Genomic DNA, 12,446 nt, shown 5'->3' on the forward strand with positions numbered 1-12,446 from the left:
CGGAAATGGAACTTGATTCAATAGTGAGCACGGTGGAGATCAAGAAATCCTTTTTCAAAGACTTGTAGGGCCAGAGTGTTGAAGCAAAAGTAGGTTCAGATGGAGATGGGGGGAGCTAAACAATTCAAAGCATGCATGGAGAAGAGAGAACACATGGATAGTCTTCAGTAGTTTGATATAATATTCAGCATAGCTGGGAAAATAAAAATATGGAATGCTGCTTCCATTTTCTTTTAAAAATAATAAGAGGAATAACATATTGCATAGTTCTTTAGACGTTATAGAGTATATATATTTTTTTCTTTTTTTTTTTTTACATCTCTTGAATTCTTACCCTAAAATTCCAAGAAGAAAGAAAGGTGCATATTATTTTCTGTATTTTGTGCATGAGGACATTAAATCTGATTTTTAGAGACTGGCAGTCATATATGCATTAGTGGGAATGTAAATCAAGTCTTAATTCTTCTTGTGTTTAGCTTCTGATGAACTTTGAGCCAAGGCAGAAGCAGAAAGAAGTAACTGTCCCTTGATCTTTCTCCTAAGGGTAATGGTGCTCAGCAAAATACTTTGTGTTATCTTGGCATTGATAATAAAATTTGATTTATCATTCTCAATTGTATGAATGGTTCTGCTAATGAGCACCATTTACAACATCCTATTGAGGTAAGGTTACAAGTACTGTGCCTGGTACATGGTGTTTAATATGAGTTTGTTGAGAAAATGAGTGATGGAATGACTCCATACTATCTGAATCTTTGTTAGTAGTGTTATTCCAGATACAGTTTGGCAGATAAAAAAAAAAATTCTTCATTACATTTATAAACAAATGGTTTGATAGCCAATATATTTGAAAGTTTAGTGTTTTCCATTTTCATGAGGGTTGATTTGTTTTGTTTTGTTTTGGTTTTGAGACAGACTCTTGCTTTCTCCCAAGCTGGAGCTGGATTGTGAAGTGACATCATCATAGTTTACTGCAGCCACAAACTCAGGGGCTAAACCAATCTTGCTGCTCAACCTCCAGAGTAGCTTGAACTAAAAGTGTGTGCCACCACCACACTGGCTAATTTTACTTATTTTTTATAGAAATGGGGTCTCCCTCTTTTTCCCAGGCTGGTCTCAAATTTCTGGCTTCAAAAGATCTTCATACTTGACACTCCCAAAGTGCTTTATTTCAGGCATGAGCCACTGCCCCCAGCCTTGTGAGGCTAATGTTTATTAATTAATTTGTTTATTTAGCCAAGAAATATTTATTACAGACCTACTATGTGCTAGGCATTGTGCCAGATGCAACACATATGGTTTGATTTAGTCAATCTATTGTTACAACAATCCCAGGAGAGTGATCTCTTTCGCTTTTTTTTTTTGGAAAGGACAGTCTAAGACAAAAATTAATTTTTTTCCAAAGTCAGCATAACTAACAGATGGAACAACTTGAACGTCAGTTTAAGTTTCATTTACCTCCAGAGCCCAGGAATGATTTGGTTTTAGTATAACAATTCATTAAATTTACATATGTTGATTTTGTAGAATTCTGTTAAAATTATATGCATTTTCTACATGAATTATGTTAATTCTTTACATGGAGATACTCTCTTCCTTAGAATATGAGATTGAAGATGAACTTTTTTTAGTATAGTATTTTATCTTTATTTTATTGATATTTTATAAATTATTCATGTCTGTACTTAGATGTCTGTATCAAACATTCATCTAGCATTGTGCAGTGGCAGTATCACAGCAGTGACGTTTATCCAAGGCACAATTATTGCTCATTGAAAACCTTTCCCAATACCCTGCTGTGATGACTTGCAGTGTAGTCAGTACTGGAAATTGTTGACGGTCTCTACGGAGACTCGAAAAGAAAAAATAAATAAAGTAATAAAATGTTCACCGATAGTGTCATTCATTAGAATCTCAGAATCCCTTTTAAAAACTTAAGATTTCAATTTTGAGTTGCTTACATTTAATATCTTAAATATTTACTAATAACTTGAATTTTAGCTAGATATTAAAATAATGAGTGAGATAAAATTTTATTTAATAAGGTTAGATTTTTTTCTAAATACAAAGACTTTTATCCAAAAGAATGTCTCATTCTATTGTTATATTGCTGCTGGGGAACACCAATATATTCTTGGTTTTACCATAAATGAAAATGGTCATACAGTATATGATTGTGAGTCTCAACATTGGAAGGTAGCAATTGAAGCTTTGAAATGGGTTAAAAATGTAATCTGTGTATCTTGTTTAATAGGACTAAGATACAAACTTCCTTTAGACTAAGACTAAATAAAGTTCTGGAAGAAGGTTAAACTCAAGCATCATTTTGTTTTATAACACTAGCTTACATTTCTGTTCTATTTTTCAAGTTTTACTTTTTTTAGTGTATCATGCAAAAGGGGAACACCTATAATTATAACTTTAATTCTTTCCATATAAATCATGAAGTTATGAGTTTTTTATTTTCCATTTCTTCCTCAAACATGCTTTTCAGAGAAGTACACAATGGCTTTAGATGTTCCCTGACAGTCATTTAGAAGACTTCTGTACCTGCTTTTGCTGTATATAAATCCCTGTTTATGATTGGAAGATGATTAGAAATCTGAACATTTTCCATTTGAGGAATAGGCTGAACAATTATGAGGTTTTGATTAATACTACTGATTCTTTAATGGCCTATTTTATATCCTGAACAATATGTTCCCTTTTTAAAGACTGTGGTTCTGATAATTCACATAGCATAGAGAGAAAAATGCACAGATCTCTTGTCTCACAAAAAGAAATGGGTGGCTGTATAATGCCAGTTGCATGTATTACTGAACTGTTACAAAGGAAAGGAAATTAGCCACTCAGAATAGATGTCTCTGTAGCCTTGTATCCGCATTCTAATATCCATAGAGTTTATCTTAGTCTGAATGGAGCTTTAAGTTATTAATTGTTTTAATGATTTCATTGATTTCTGTTAATCTAGGTAATGTGCCTTACTCGGTAGTTTATTTTGCTTTTCAATTAACCTTTTACTTTTGTTATATCATTTTTATTAAAAACAAAGGTTTTATCTACATTTTAATGATATGCCTATCTTAGTATATTATGAATTATATTCGGCTATCTGCACAGTAATTTTCCTGAATACTTCAGGGTGATGGCAAACCACAATGGCTCAGTACTTTATTACAGATTTTCAGTAATATGAAATGTTTTAAAAAAAGGTATTTGAGTAAATGCTAGAACTCTTCATGTATAACTAAAAACTTTTTAAAAAAATTTTGAAGAAAATAGTAATGAAAAATGTAATGTTTTAATTTATGGTTTAATTTCTCAAGTTTAGGAATAGCATTATTATTCTAAAATAATTTTAAGATGGTTTAAATTTGTCCAATTAATAAATGCAAAAACATGTTATAAAATCTTTGAAAATTTAAAAACAGTGTTTAAAATAGCATATATTTCAGAGACAATGCATTTTTAAAAATATTTCATTAGCTTATGTAGATTATTTAATATTTAAATATATTATGCCTAATTAAGGTCTTAATTTACTATGAAAGATATAAAATTACCTCTGTGTTCATAAAGATATTAATGGTCCCAGGGATGCTGAAATAGGTTTTTCTACTTTTCATTTCTGGGAAGTCACATTCACATATAACTTGTGTACCAATTAAAAACTGTTAATGGCAAAACATTGTAATTGATTAGTCTTTGTATGTTTACAGCTCACTTTAATTGCTGAAAAATGCCATTTGTCAGCTTCATGTTCTATTGACAAAGCTATTGATTTATCTGAATTTGGCTTTGTCTTGTCTCTCATACATAAAACTCACATATGCAGTTCAAATGGGAAATGACTGTATTGATTTCCTTAACTTGAGCCCAAATGGTAAAGATTTTTGTATAAGCTTTCTCATTACTTAAGCCAAAATCAATAAGAAAGAGCATCTTTTAATGAAAGAGCAGTTTGAGCAACGTACTTCAGAAATAGGGTCCTGTTCATTCTTTGCTTTACAAATCGATCTCCTAGGTTCCTTAAGTTAGGTCCAATTGGTTGACATTGTGGTTTGTCTTTGTGTGTAAACTTGCAGCTTCGGAAAAGAGATGAGCTAGAGAGACGGGAAAGAAACGCTCTCCCTGGGAAAGAAGATCATCCCCTAGCAGGTATAAAGTCTTATATTGAAATGCAACACAACTTACAAATATACCACAGATTATTAAACCTCTTAAATTCAGGCTTATATATTTTCTGATGGTACAATTCTATTTCTTCATTGGCTTGTTATTTTAATAACTATATGCCTATCATATGCACTTATACCAAACTTATTTCAATATTTGCTCTTAGTAAACAAAAACTTTTTGCTATTGCTGTAGTTTATGTTTATAATATGAGATAATTTGCTGAAACAGTTTATTTTAAAAATAATTTTTAAGTGCTCTTTTGCCTTTATTTTTTAGTGTTAATTTTCCTGTCTTCTGCAGAAGCACAGAGAGTAAGCTACAGAAATAAAATGCCTGTTCTGAGGAAGAACAGAATGAACCAAACATATAAGACAAGTTATGTGGACAGGCCAGACGTCAGGTACTGTACTATGATATCATTAACTTCTGTGAACTACATAAATTAAGCTGATTATGCCTTCATTTAATTAACTGAGAATGACCTATTGACGTATCGGCTGAGTTAGCTAGAGACTGCTTGCTGCACTGTACTTAATTTATTGGTTTTCAATTAGTTCTTCTCTTGCTTGGAATTGTTGAGGAAAAAGGTCCATTTATATCTATCTTTTGTGTATTTTTTTGCATAGATAGTTTATATTCTTAGTAGCTTTTTTTTTTGTCAGCAATGCTTAGGTTAATGAAAGTAGTTTTGCTCACTGTTACATATAATTTGATTTCCAGATGAGATAAATACAGAAACAAATTGTACTTTTTAATGTTATGAAATCTTTATAAATAATCATATATTCATTTTAAGAAGCACTGTATTTTTTTAAATTAATTTTCGCTAAAACTAGAGAATGGTTTTGTGAAGCAATCTTAGGGAAGAATGTTTTTGGTAAATACTTAGATTTTAAGAAATTTTTACTTGACACCTAATTGAGTGAGTTTTGTTTGTTTTTGTTTATAATTTACTTTTTTAATTAAATCATAACTGTATACATTTATGGGGTACAATGTAGTGACTTGATATATAATGTGGAATGCTTAAATTAAATTGATTAACATAACCATCATCTCACTTATTTTTTGTGGTAACACATTTATAATTTACTTTTGGTTGTTTTGAAATGTACCCTTGTACTGTGCACATTAGGTGAGATCCCACCAAATGCCCTCCCCACTCCCTCCGCTCACTTTTCCCTCCCTCTCCCTTCTCTCGCCTCCTTCTTACTAGACAAGATTTGTGTTTTATCATTCTTATGAATGTGTAAGCGATTATATATTGGTTTCATAATAGTATTGGATTTTTTTCCCCATTCTTGAGATATTTTAGTAAGAAAAATGTGTTCCAAATCCATCAGGTAAACCTAAAAGATATAAAGTCCCCATCGATTTTATGGCTGCACTATAATTTGTAATTCATTCATGGATTGATAGGCATTTGGGCTGCTTTCACAACTTGGTAATTATAAATTGGGCTGTGATAAACATTCTGATGCAAATGTTTTTGCTGTAAAATGATTTTTGTTCATCTGGGTAGATACCTAGTAACAGAAATGTGGAATTAAACAGTAGATCAACTTTTAGTTCCTTGAGAATTCTCCATACTTCTTTCTAAAAGGTTGTATTAGTTTGCAGTCCCACCAGCAGTGTAGAAGTGTTCCCTTCTCTCCACATCCACTCCAACATCTGTAGTTTGGGATTTTTATGATGTGGTCTAATCTTCCTGGAGTTAGGTGATATCTCAAAGTGGTTTCAATTTGCATTTCTCTGATGATAAAAGATGATGAGCACAGAGTCTTACTCCTTTGCCTGGGTAGAGTGCTTTGCTGTCATAGCTCACAGCAACTTCTAACTCTTGGGCTGAAGGGATCCTCTTGCTTCAGCCTTTGGATTAGTGGGGACTATAGTTGCATACCACAACACCCAGCTAGTTTTCATATTTTTTTTAGTAGAGATGAGGCCTCACTCTTGTTCAGGCTGTTCTCCTGAGCTCAGGCAATCCACCTGCCTCTGCTTCCTGAAGTGCTGGGATTCTAGGCATGAACAACCACACCTAGTCCTAATTGAGAATTTTTTAAAAATAGAAATATCACAGTATACATCATTACTCTCAGTTTCTTGTAATGAGACTAATGTATATGACAATACCTTTGCACAAAATTTATTTTTCCAATTCTGAAGTTTTATATTTATGTACTGATTTTATGATGCCTGTTACACTTTATTATGTTGCCCTCTGCTATGCAGCTTTTATAATCCATTAATCAAAAGATATTTACTGGACCATTCTTATGTTCTCGGTATTTCCACTTCAGAGATTGGTTTTATTTTAGGTATTATAATTATTTTTAATTATTTACTATTGTTAGTTATTGTAATAGGGTCAATCAAAATATGAAAGTGAACAAAATATAAAGAGCGTATGTGACCTTGCTTTGACAAACTGTTTTATCTTTCTCAATCTCAGGTTGTCATCTGAGAATGAAGTTGATAGTGAGACTTGAATACAGGAAACCATTGAGGTATTTGGCAATTCTTGTATATTTGTGGCATACATATTACTTGTTTGACACGTCAGGAAAAAAAATATTTCTGTGGATTAGAGTTGTCAGGAATGGATTAGAGATTTAATTGCTCCTACAAGACATACATGTGTAATGTCACAGTTGATAATCCATGTTAAAATTTTATGTAGAATTTAATTAATGCTGTCTGAGCTTGTAGGCACGTGAGGATTTAGCTTTCTCATTATTCATGAATAACCCTGAAAGCTCATAAATAGTTGTAGTAGTATGTGTATCAGCAAATTTGAGTCACATACCCTGTACTCATATCCTAACTTTGGGAGAGTAATTTAGCAGCCATATTCAAAGAGGCACTGCTGTTTTCCATACATTTTTATATTTGCAATAATTGTCATTGAGAATTTGACTGGCCTAACTTAAACTCTCAGCCATATTCTCCTTAATTTTATGAAAAAAATTTATATGTTATTGCAGAATTTGTGAATTAAGGATACGCAAAGGACCTGGAATGCTCTTTGGAAATATCTGCTGACTGCTGCTGTTTGAAAAACTGTGGAGAAATTCTGTGCAAATTTCTGTGGAGAAATAGTAGGAGATAAAATTTATAGGTTTGGGGAAAATTGTATCAGAAGTTCATTTTTAGTTTTCTAATATATTGAACATCCACGGGCCTCTCTGTGTGTGTGTGTGTCTGTACATAGGACTGAGAAGTTCAGGGAAGAGTTTCAGATTAGATATGTGAATTTGGAAATTAACAGAGTATGAATTCTGTTAAAGACAAAAGAAGGGATGATCTGACCAAGAAGTGAATATTAAGAGAAAAGAGAAGATAATCAAAGAAAAAGTTGGCCTCCCATTAAGAGGTCAAGAAATTAAACAACTAGAAAAGGAAGTGAATAGAAAATAGGGTCAGAAAAAATCCAACTGAGTAGGGGGTCTTGGAAGCCAAGTGAAGGAAGTGCTTCCGAGAGAGGGGTGATTACCTGTGTTAAATGCTGGAAGATGAGAACTAAAACTTGGTCTTTAAAATTAGCTGTGTACAGGATACTGACGAAGGCAGTGTTCGTGTGTGTGGTAAGTGTATGTTCATCCTGATTGCAGTTATCAGCATAGAATAAAAAATGACAACAGATTGAAGACCTCATAGATTTAGGATCTTTGACTTTTTAAATATGTATCTAAAATGTCTGATAAGAGTCTAAATTTTTAAAAACCTTTTTGAGACTATCATCTATGGATTTTATTATTTTCTTACTTTTTCACACTTCCTTACTTTGGAAGTTCATATTTTATTACCCTTCTAGATAATTATGTAGAATGTATGATTAAAGTGATGTTATAACTATTGTTATTCTCATGTAAGAATATATCATGTTACTATAATAATCTTCTGTAAAACTCAACTATAATTTTAAAAGTGAAGTAAACTTACAAGTTGAAAATTCTCACCTGTTTTTTTCCCTTGGTAAATTGTCATATTCCATCTAATTAGAAGAAATGTATTATAGCCATTTGTGAAAAGTTTGTTTTATTCATTTTAAAATGAGTATTTGTTCAGAGACATGTTTTTATAAAGTTATAACTTACTCTATAAATATTTATGAAAATACTTCCATAAATATTAAAAATTATAGTATGTTTCACCAAATGGCAACATTTTGAAGTTTTTACCATAATTCAATAATACAGTTTTAGCAATTTTATATTCGATATTCTATAGTTCTAATGGAAAAGAGCCTTAAAAGTCTTTTAATCAAATCTTTTTATTTTATAAACCAGAAAAATGAGAGCAAATGTGAAAAGATTTCCTGCTTTATAGGAAATTGTTAAAAATGCTGATTAATATTATGTGTAACATCATATTAAAGTGCATATTGTTAGGGCACACAACTTTTCCAAAAATATTTACAATATCCAGTACATAAGTATAATACATAATTCTAAAGTTCATAAAGTTTTAGGAAAACATAATAATATGTACTTGGACAAATATTATAGTATAAACATTGAAATTTGGACACACTTGTATTTTTATTTGTCTTAGTCTTAGAAAATTTATTCTTATACTTTCCAATATATTTATTCCAAATTTTAAGCCCAGCAATTTTTATTTTGGATATTGTCATTACTGGTAACCACAGAGTTCATTCTGTTTATTAAGAGAGAATAATCTTATTATTTATTTATTAACCAAAGAAGCCTAATATATTTTCTATTCCATCTAATATTAGGTAAGTAGAAACATTTTCTAAAGGTTCTAAGGTTCTTGATATTTTTTCCTATGTTGAAGGTTTCATTAGACCTGTCTTTGTGGGTTAGCATCCTTTGCTATGGAGTTTGGGCATCCTCCCACAGGAACCACCATCCAGCTTAGCAAACAGAATAATTGGTACCATTCTTTTCACACGCACAAAAGTAAGTTAAAACAGGATAGAGCTTTTATCATCAATTGATTCTTAGAAGTCCTTTCTTGATATTTCAGCCCCAAGGCTTATATCAAAGTTGTTTCTTTCAATGAGGAAACTTCAAGCTTCCAATTCACCAGTCTGCAAACCCTGAGCATCAAAGCAGACCTGGTCTGTGATCCACGGCTAAGCACTTACTTTCTTGAAGTGATGCTTAGTGCTCTGATTCAGCATCGAGATCTAAGGGTGCTGCTAGGAGAAGATAAATTAGGGAACCAGACGATTACACCTTTTGGCCTTTACTGAGATTTTCCTGAGCAGGAGCACTTGTCTCCAATTCCTCTTTGACCCTTCATTGTTTCCATATGGCGGCCACTTCTCAGGATTCTCACTTGACTAACACACCATTCTGAGATACTGATGGGTATAGAGCCTAATTGCTTCATAGGATAGTTGTTGAGAGTCCACGTAAACCAAAGGGTCTATTCAACTGTGTCTATCTGCTTTCTAGCTATCATTTTCTTTAACCCCAGAACCCATGTTTTTTCTTACTATAGAGACCTCAAAATCTTTCTTTCCTTATTTTTAAAAATCCTATGATAGTTTCTCATTTTAATCTATTAGGCTGATAATTTTATAGTTTCTTTTCTTAAAAAGATAATCATTTAAAATAATCACCATCATTATCCTCCTCCTCCTTATTCTTATCCAATTGATATTCAAACAAGAGGAAAATTAAATAATATACAATTTATTAATATTGCCTGTGTATCAAGTTTTTATCATTTTACCCTACTTTCTTCTTGTGCTCTGTGTGGTTTTTGTGTGCGTATGTGTGCTGATGGGATTTAGGGTGTTTTGGTTTGTGTGTGTGTGTATGTGCTGATGGGATTTAGGACACATCACCCCAAACGTGGCACCTTGGCATTTGAAAAAAGAGCAGAAGGCCATCCACAATTTCCCCTTGCCTTCCTCCACTGAATCAGGTCCTACGATCCTCATTCTAGAGCTAACCTATCTATGTAGCGAGGGAAAAGAAATATCCTTATCTCTAAAGACACAAGGGCACAAAGAAAAATCTCACAGGCTGGACTTGCCAAATCCCACCTTTAGTTTATTGTCATTAAATTATATACCCTTTGTCCAACTATATTTCTCCATGACTATCTATGTCATCAAAAATAGCATTAAAATCCAGTTTGGGTGGTGCCTGTGGCTCAAAGGGGTAGGGCACTGGGCCCATATGCCGGAGGTGGCAGGTTCAAACCCAGCCCCAGCCAAAAATTGCAAAAAAAAAAAAAAAAAAAAAAAAAAAAAGAAAGAGAGAGAAAAAAATTCAAAAAATAGCATTAAAAATACATAGACTTACTTGTTTCTTTGGGTCATTTCTTATAAAGGTTCTTGTGTCACATACAGCTTGTATGAAATAAAGTTGTATACTTTTCTCTTGTCAGCCTTGAGACTTTCAATGATTGAGGAAAAGAAATTTTCCACCCTTACGGCACTCACCTACCACTATGACATACATAGTATGCATAGATTCTCAATATGGGGTTGGATAATTAAGTTCCAGAACTTGTCCTAGAAAAAGTGCTACATACCTCTTTGCTGACTATCACTATGGTCACCTTTGAAGTACTCCCCTTGTGGAGGTATGCCCCAATGCCAGTGCCTACGCCACCCTTTAAAGCACTTTTTCTAGAATGAGTTTTCAAACTTAATTGTCAGACTTCCTGTAACTATGATGACAGCTGTCATGGTCGTTCCAGAACAAGAGTTCCAAAATTGCTTTGAAGGGTGGACTAGGTGCTGCCATTGGTGCATAGATTCCCAAGCAGAATACTTTGAAGGTGACCTTCATGATATTCATCATGGTGGGTGCTGTGATTTTTCAACAAACACTTCCAGCTTCCATCACATCTGTTGGTATGTGTGGCCTTCTGTGGTTTACTTCCCTCATGCAGTCTGCAAGGCAGGTCAAATAACACAAGCACATGTCGAAGTTGTCCTATATTTTCTCAGTACAAATGACATTGGCCTATGACAAGTTGGTAGCTTGAAATTGTCTGTGATAGGAGCATTTATGCCATGGGGATTGGCAAGCACTTTAAACCAGAATTTGTTTTCTAGATAGCTGTCTTACTATTATACTACAGACAAGCCTTATTCTGATATTAAATATTTTATCTCTCTTATGATAGCCAAGTTTTTAAATTCTATGCAATATTATTTTATCTAAATTCATGGTGTTTTATACTTTATAAAATCACACATTCTATTTTTTCTACTTAAGATAAGGGCATGACTTGGTATATGTATTTTTTTCTTTTGTTAATTCCCAAATTCTTCCCCCCAACCCCAAAATTTTGGTCATATATTTATAAAGATTCTTATATAATACCCATGTATTTCCAATTAAATAAGCTTGCTTTTTATCTTAAAATGTTATGAACAAGCATTCAAAACCTGTTGATTAATTCTAACTATTAGTTTGAAAAATTTTTTTTATTTGTGTGAATGTATGGGATATAAGTATAATTTTGTTACATGGATATTACTACATAGTGGTAAAATCAAGGCTTTTAGTGTGTCTATCACTGGGTACATTATAGCCATTAAATAATTTCTTACCCTCCACCTTACTACCCTTGTAAGTCTCATTCAAATCTTTAATCAACATTGAACTGATTTTTGTTTATGTTGAGAGGAATATAGTTTCATTCTTCTGCATATGGTAATCCAACTTTGCTATCACCATTGAATGAAAAGGGTGTCCTTTCCCCATTACATGTTCTTATCAGCTTTGTCCAAGATTAATTGGCTTTATGTATGTATGGAGGGCTTTCCCCAGGGTGTGTACAAGCATTTCACCTTCCCTCTTCCCTCCCTAGCGCAGTGCGGCAGCAGCACCCATCTGTGTCTGTAGGTCCCTGGTGTCCAGGCTCTCAAAGGCCAAGCAGAAGCTTCTATAGGCTTGAATGCTTGTGAGACCCCATGTGGGTTGTCCCCTTTCTGAGGCAACATCTCTCCACAGTCCCTGGCAGCTTCTTATATTAAGCCTAAGCCCTGCTAGCTTCTTACATTAAGCCTAGGCCCTGCTTGGCTAAGGGTTCTCCTATAGCCAAGATTCTAAAAGCCTATTTAAGAGTATGGAGCCCTGGAAGTCTCTCTCTTACTGGTTTTCTAAGTTCAGGACCTTCACCCAGATCCCAGCCAGGTAAACTCTTTGAACCCTCTCCCTACCATCTTCAGCACTTCCGGTCACGTCTCTGGTAAGTCCTAGGGTTCTCCCCTAGATGGTCTGTGAGAAACAGAGTATCCACCTACTGTTCTGGGTGCTGTCTGTGGAGAA

The 12,446-nt window shown here is 33.4% G+C and overlaps 1 non-coding gene across 1 annotated transcript; it reads left to right on the plus strand.

Annotated features, from left to right (window-relative positions):
* Positions 1-1,712: 1,712 nt before the first annotated feature.
* LOC128564245 (U4 spliceosomal RNA) lies at positions 1,713-1,852 on the plus strand. Its single transcript, XR_008374088.1, has one exon. It is a non-coding gene; the product is annotated as a U4 spliceosomal RNA (small nuclear RNA).
* The last annotated feature ends 10,594 nt before the right edge of the window (positions 1,853-12,446 follow it).

This window comes from Nycticebus coucang, chromosome 13 (assembly GCF_027406575.1).
Source record: "Nycticebus coucang isolate mNycCou1 chromosome 13, mNycCou1.pri, whole genome shotgun sequence".
Classification (NCBI taxonomy): domain Eukaryota; kingdom Metazoa; phylum Chordata; class Mammalia; order Primates; family Lorisidae; genus Nycticebus; species Nycticebus coucang.